We start from the raw sequence: 7,422 nt of genomic DNA, 5'->3' as shown, positions 1-7,422 counted from the left end.
TTTCCAGCCACTCTTCCCCAAGCCTGTAGCGCTGCATGGGGTTGTTGTGGCCAAAGTGCAGGACCCGGCACTTGGCCTTGTTGAATCTCATACAGTTGGCCTGGGCCCATCGATCCAGCCTGTCCAGGTCCCTCTGCAGAGCCTTCCTACCCTCGAGCAGATCAACACTGCCGCCCAACTTGGTGTCGTCTGCAAACTTACTGAGGGTGCACTCGATCCCCTCATCCAGATCATTGATAAAGATATTAAACAGAACTGGCCCCAATACTGAGCCCTGGGGAACACCGCTCGTGACCGGCCGCCAACTGGATTGAACTCCATTTACCACAACTCTCTGGGCCCGGCCGTCCAGCCAGTTTTTGACCCAGCGCAGAGTACACCTGTCTAAGCCGTGAGCCGCCAGCTTCTCTAGGAGAATGCTGTGGGAGACGGTGTCAAAGGCCTTACTGAAGTCCAGGTAGACCACATCCACAGCCTTTCCCTTGTCCACTAGGCGGGTCACCTGGTCATAGAAGGAGATCAGGTTGGTCAAGCAGGACCTGCCTTCCATAAACCCGTGCTGGCTGGGCCTGATGCCCTGGTTGTCCCGCACCTGCCTTGTGAGCGCCCTCAAGATGATCCGCTCCATGATCTTCCCCGGCACTGAGGTCAGGCTAACAGGCCTGTAGTTCCCCGGATCCTCCTTCCGGCCCTTCTTGTAGATGGGCGTCACATTGGCCAGCCTCCAGTCGTCCGGGACCTCCCCCGTTAACCAGGACTGCTGATAGATGATGGAGAGCAGCTTGGCTAGCTCCTCCGCCAGCTCTCTCAGCACTCTCGGGTGGATCCCATCCGGCCCCATAGACTTGTGAGTATCCAGATGACGTAGCAGGTCGTTGACCGCTTCCTCTTGGATTATGGGGGGTTCATCCTGCTCGCCATCCCTGTTTTCCAGCTCAGGGCGCCGAGTACCCTGAGGGTAACTAGTCTGATTGCTAAAGACTGAGGCAAAGAAGGCATTAAGTACCTCAGCCTTTTCCTCATCCTCGGTGACAATGTTCCCCCCCGCATCCAATAAAGGATGGAGATTCTCCCTGGCTCTCTTCTTGTCATTAATATATTTGTAAAAACTTTTTTTGTTGTCTTTAACGACAGCGGCCAGGTTGCGTTCTAGCTGGGCTTTTGCCTTTCTCATTTCCTCTCTGCACGACCTAACGAGATCCCTGTACTCTTCTTGAGTCACCTGCCCCTTCTTCCACAAGTGATAAACTCTCCTTTTTTTCCTGAGTCCCAGCAAAAGCTCCCCGTTCAGCCAGGCCGGTCGTCTTCCCCGCCCGTTCTTCTTGCGGCGTACAGGGACAGCCTGCTCCTGCGCCTTTAAGACTTCCTTCTTGAAGATCGTCCAGCCTTCCTGAACCCCTTTGCCCTTCAGGACTGTCTCCCACACACTCCAGGAACCTCCTAGACTGGGGGAGTGTTATGGGAGTGTTAGCATAATTTTTGGAACAACACTGATCACTGAGGAATTGGTGATCAGTCTGAAGATAAGCACCTTCCTTTCTTCCTCTCCCCTTCAAGAAAATTTATTAGGTGGAGCTTTCAGGTGTTGATGTGTACCACAAAAGGTGAAGGACAAGATCAAAGGAAGATGCAAGGTTCCTCTGGCATCCTACGGGACTGGAATTAGAAGTCTGTGAGAATCTCAGAAGAATTGTTGTAAGTTTCATTTTCTGATGTATTTTTCACTTTTTGTTGTAGGGAATCCATCTGTATGTTCATTTACAGGAACATAGTTTTGCACAGCAAAAGAGACCTGACACTTATTGCCATTTCCTGGCTAATTACTTTTTAAACATCTGAACCCAAACTCCAGTTGTGGAGGGATGAAATAACTACACCACCACATTGTTAGTGATTTCAGCTCTAAAATTTTGTCTGGAGAACTTTTCTGCTGCTGGTACCTCATTATCTGGAAAGATCAGATCCTGAAGGGGCAGATGAGGTGGACAAAGGGCAACACATGTTTCCTGGTTGATTTCTGTTTCTTTCCCAAATAAACACACTAATTTTAGACTTAGATAAGGTTGAAAATCTCTGACAGAGGAAAAAAAAGAAATAAGCAAATCAAAAAGTAAAAAAAAGTGGAATAGACTAATACCCATAGAGATAGAATCCTATGAGATATTTAATAAATAAACAAAATTTAAAAGGAAATTATTGGGAAAATAAGTATTGGGACCAGTACTGTTTAATATCTTCATCAATGACATAGGCAGTGGGATCAAGTGCACCCTCAGCAAGTTTGCAGATGACACCAAGCTGAGTGGTGCGGTCGACACGCCAGAGGGACAGGATGCCATCCAGAGGGATCTGGACAAGGTGGGGAAGTGGGCCTCTGCGAACCTCATGAGGTTTAACAAGGCCAAGTGCAAGGTCTTGCCCCTGGGTCGGGGCAACCCCCAGTGTCAATACAGGCTGCGGGATGAAGGGATTGAGAACAGCCCTGCTGAGAAGGACTTGTGGGTATGGGTGGATGAAAAGCTGGACATGAGCCAGCAATGTGCGCTCACAGCCCAGAAGGCCAGTTATATCCTGGGCTGCATCAAAAGAAGCGTGGCCAGCAGGCCGAGGGAGTGCACATTGCTTATTTCTTACACTTGTTCATATGCAGACCAGTTGTTCATGAACAGCTATCCTGATAGTATTTGCTTCAGATTTATCTCTTGAGCATCACCTCTCTCTTCATGCCTCAGGTATATCTTGATTTGGAAAAAAAAAAAAAAAAGGATGAAGAATTGGTTGCTTTTCTTAACAGTTTGTTCTATGGTTAGTCACCCTCACATTGTAATGATCCTCAGGATTAGACATTGCTCATATGTAGTCTGGCTTCAGTCTTTTCTTATTAGAGTGTTTCTTAGTGCATAACCTCTTGGGTATATAGAAACAACTGGCATTCATAGGAAAAATTATGTACCTTAGGGGGAAAAAAGGGAATTCTGAGGTACATACATGGGTACATTAGCTTTGCTTATTCGTGTCAGCTGTAGTTGTTTGTCCAACAGATGCCTTCAGTTTCTTATTAATTTCTTAGTGATTCTCAGTTTACAGTCAATTACTAATTGCCCTTACCCTCTTACATGCTACTTTTTTTCCCCCTAATTTCTTCTTTTTCATTACCACTGACCTTGCATGGGCTTTTATCTAGGGTGTGCAATGTATGCCAGCTGTTCCTCTAATGATGTCCTAAAGAATACCTCTCTCTCACTTGCATTATTCCATTTTAATTTGTCCTTCAAATCAACTTCATTCAGTTTCTCTCAGCTTTGGCAAATTATGTACACCTGATGCTTCTCACCATTTGAGATTGTCCTTTATTTGCCTACAGAAGATGTAATAGATCACCATTCCTGGTTCCTAAAGAACAACGATTAATTAATCACTGGGCTGGAACCATTAATCTTTATCTTTTAAAATTAGATTGAAACTTAAGATATTTCTTGTCAGATGCAATAGCACTTGCATTGGGAGAATAATCACCAAGAAGTTTTATAAATGTTAATGCTATGTTCCGAGTTATGCTCAGAATCCTGAAAGGCTGTACAAGAAAATTTGCAAGACCAAGAGCGAAGCTCTGGGTGTGAGGAGGTCCTCAGGCAACAATGAACCTCTGAACAAATGAACAAAAGACTCAAGAAGGAGACAAACTGAAGTAAAAAAGCCACCTGATCCCCACGTCTTCTCTGTGTCATTGAGATGGCTAGAGGACAATGAAGGAACTCCTCTTTTGTTCACTCTGAAAGAGACTAAAATATGTGGGAGAAAATTGCAGGAGAGGAATGACATAAACAATCCAGAGATATCACAGAATCACAAAATACCAGGTTGGAAGGGATGTCAAGGATCATCCGGTCCAACCTTTCTTGGCAAAAGCGGGGTCTAGACAAGGTGGCCCAGCACCCTCTCCAGCCGAATCTTAAGTGTCCAGTGTTGGGGAATCCACCACTTCCCTGGGGACATTATTCCAATGGCTGACTGTTCTCATGTGAAAATTTTTCATCTTGTGTCCAATCGGAATCTCCCCAGGAGTAACTTGTACCCATTACCCCTTGTCTTTTCCATGTGACTTCTTCTAAAAAGGGAGTCTCCCAGCTCCTTTGTAGCCACCCTTTAAATCCCGGAACATGGTGATAAGGTCTCCCCTAAGCCTTCTTTTCTCAAGGCTGAACAAACCCAGTTCTCTCAGCCTTTCCTCATATGGCAGGCTTCCCAGTCCTTTGAACATCTTTGTGGTCCTTCTCTGGACCCCCTCCAGTATGCCCACATCTTTGTTGTATAGCAGGGACCAAAACTAAACACAATATTCCAGGTGTGGTCTAACTAAACACAGTATTCCAGGTGTGGCCTGACAAGCGCTGGGTAGAGTGGGGTAATGTCTTCTTTATCTCTGCTGGTGATGCCCTTGTTGACGCAGCCCAGCATCCTGTTGGCTTTCTTTGCCACAGCAGCACGCTGTTCACTCATATTGAGCTTCTTGTCCACCAGGACCCCCAGGTCCCTTTCCACAGAGCTGCTCCCCAGCGGGCTAGATCCCAGCCTGTGCTCCACTCCTGGATTACGTTTTCCCAGGTTTTCCCAGACCTTCTATTTGTCTTTGTTGAACTGCAAAAGGTTCTTGTTAGCCCACTCTTCCAGACTATCTAGGTCTTCCTGCAAGGTGGCTCTCCCTTCCGAAGTGTCCACTTCCCCAGTTTGGTATCATCGGCAAAATTCATCAGGGTACACTTGATTCCATCATCCAGATCACTTATGAAGATATCAAACAGCGTTGGGCCCAGTATCGGCCCCACTTGTGACAGGTTGCCAGTTTGAAAAGGAGCTATTTACCACCACCTTCTGGGCGCGGCCTGTCAGCCACCTCCCCACAAACTGCACAGACCACTTGCCTAGACTGAAACGCATCAGTTTCTCTAGGAGGAGGCTGTGGGAAACCGTACCGCAAGTCTTGGAGAAATCCAGGTAGACAGCGTCCACCACTCACCCCACATCAGCTGAGGAGGCTACTTTGTTATAGAAGGCGATCAGGTTTGTCAAGCACAATTTGCCCTTGGTGAATCCATACTGGCTTTTCCCAATCACGTGCTTCATTTGACTTGTGATAGCCCCCAGGAGGATTCGTTCCATAACTTTCCCAGGGACCAAAGTAAGACTGATGGGCCTATAATTTCCTGGATCCTCCTTTAAGCCCTTCTTGTAGATGGGGGTGACGTTAGCCTTCTTCCAGCCTCCTGGGATGTCCCCCACTCTCCACGACTTCTCAAAGATTATGGAGAGCGGCCTTGCAACAACCTCAGCCAGCCCTCTTAACCCCCTCGGGTGGATATTGTCAGGGTCCATCGACTTGTAGGGGTCAAGCTCCTGTAATAGTTCACATACCAACTCTTCCTTCACTGACGGTGGGTCTGTGTTTGCATCAACCTGGAATTTTGCTCCCAGGGCCTGGGGTCCAACAGTGCTGGTAATGACAGAGGTGAAGGAAGTGTTGAGAACCTCTGCCTTTTCACCATTGCTGGTGACTAATTCACCTCTCCTGTTTAACAGTGAGCCAATATTTTCCTTCTGTTTCTGCTTGTTGTTTACATACCTGAAGAACCCTTTCTTGCAGTTTTTGACATCTCTGGCCAATTTCAATTTGAGCTGAGCTTTTGCTTTTCTAACTGCATCTCTGCACGCCCTGGCAATGCCCTTGTAGTTCTCAATGGGTGTTCATCCGCTTTTCCATCTCTGGTGCGGTTCTCTTTTGGTTTTGAGCAGACTCAGAAGCTCGCAGTTAAGCCAGGGGGGTCTCTTGCTCTACCTACTTCCCTCACCTTTAAGGGGGATGAAGTGTTTTTGTGCTTCCAGGAGAGTGTTCTTGAAAAACTCCCAGCACTCGCTAGCTCCTTTATCCTCCATGGAAGCTTCCCACGGAATCCCTCCCAGTTGAGCTCTGAGTGAGCTGAAGTTCTCTCTTCTAAAATCTAAAACCTTTGTCATAGTACTAACCTTCAGCATGCTCAGCAGGATCCCAGACTCCACAATATTGTGATCACTGCAGCCAAAGCTATCACTAACTGAGATACTACAAAGCAGGTTTTTTTGGTTTGTGACTAGGAAGTCCGGCAGTGCCTCATTCCTGGTTGGCACATCTAACATTTGTATGAGGAAGCAGTCCTCTACACATTCCAGGAACTTGGCGGATGACATGTGAGCTGCTGTATTGTTCTACCAACAAATGCCTGGGTAGTTGAAGTCACCCATATGAACCCGGTTCTGTTGACCCAAAGCTTGCTTAAGTGACCCAAATATTGCTTCATTGGCCTTATCGTCTTGGTTTGGAGGTCAGTGGCAGATGTCTACTATAAGATCCCCCTTGGAGACAACCCCTCTGACCTTGACCGAGAGGCATTTGACAGAGCTTCCACAATCACCGTAGTTGACTTCTATACATTCAAGGTTCTCCTTAACATAGAACATGACGGCTCCTCCTCTTCTTCCCTGCCTGTCTTTACAAAACAGCCTATAGCCATCCAACATGATCCTCTAGTCATGTGAGTTGTCCCCCCATGTTTCAGTTATTCCTATGATATCATAACTTTCTGACTGGACGTAAAGTTCCAGTTCCTCCTGTTTGTTCCCCAGGCTGCGTGCATTGGTATACATACACTTGAGGAGTATTAAAAATACAGGCAAACCATAGTATCTACTGAAATAAAAGAGAATGCCGTTATTACTGAGATGGAAACAAACTTAAGAATTTTATGACCCTAACGTTTGTTCCTGTTCTTATGTAAAAACAGAGTTCATGCTGACCTCTTCTTTTCAAAAAGAAGCTAACAGCAGAACTACCTTTCCAGAGAGTATAAAATTTTGCTAAAAAAATTTTTTTTAAACTATCATTAGTTCTGATAAATCAGCTTGGGCAAATGGAATATTATCTTTCTTTCTCTTGCTTCCCATTCATCTGACTAAGAAACTTTGAAAGCAAAAAATGTTCTCCAGCATTTTCCTCTGTCAACTTGTAATGGTATCAGCAGGGAATTCAGATTCTATTGAAAACTGAAGTTGTGCGACTGTGTGCTCTTGACTGACCAATCCAAGAATCAGTAGTAGTCCTCTCAGTTTCATGGTTTTCATTGGAAATCACCTTCTTTTTCTAATCCATTAAAAATCCTATTTACAGACATTTGGTTTTCTTTCATTATCTACATTAAAGAAATAATCACTTTGTAGGAAAGGAATGAATGTACAGTCTCTATCCACTGGTTTTGCTTTTAAGTGGCAAATTCATGGTATTAATTTGCATTAAAGATAATATAAGGCTTCTCTTGGATTTTACAGGTCTTTTTGACAGAAATGAAAATATCATACATCTAACTAAAATGGATTGAATGGTTCAGTGCACAG

The 7,422-nt window shown here is 45.5% G+C and overlaps 1 pseudogene; it reads right to left on the bottom strand.

Moving 5' to 3' along the window:
- Positions 1–4,356: 4,356 nt before the first annotated feature.
- Positions 4,357–6,492, bottom strand: LOC103920431 (annotated as a pseudogene).
- Positions 6,493–7,422: the final 930 nt, after the last annotated feature.

The sequence above is a fragment of the Pygoscelis adeliae genome, unplaced genomic scaffold, assembly GCF_000699105.1.
Source record: "Pygoscelis adeliae isolate BGI_AS28 unplaced genomic scaffold, ASM69910v1 Scaffold45, whole genome shotgun sequence".
NCBI lineage: Eukaryota > Metazoa > Chordata > Aves > Sphenisciformes > Spheniscidae > Pygoscelis > Pygoscelis adeliae.
Note: the sequence above shows the minus strand (reverse complement) of the source record. Positions and strands in the feature narration are given on the sequence as shown.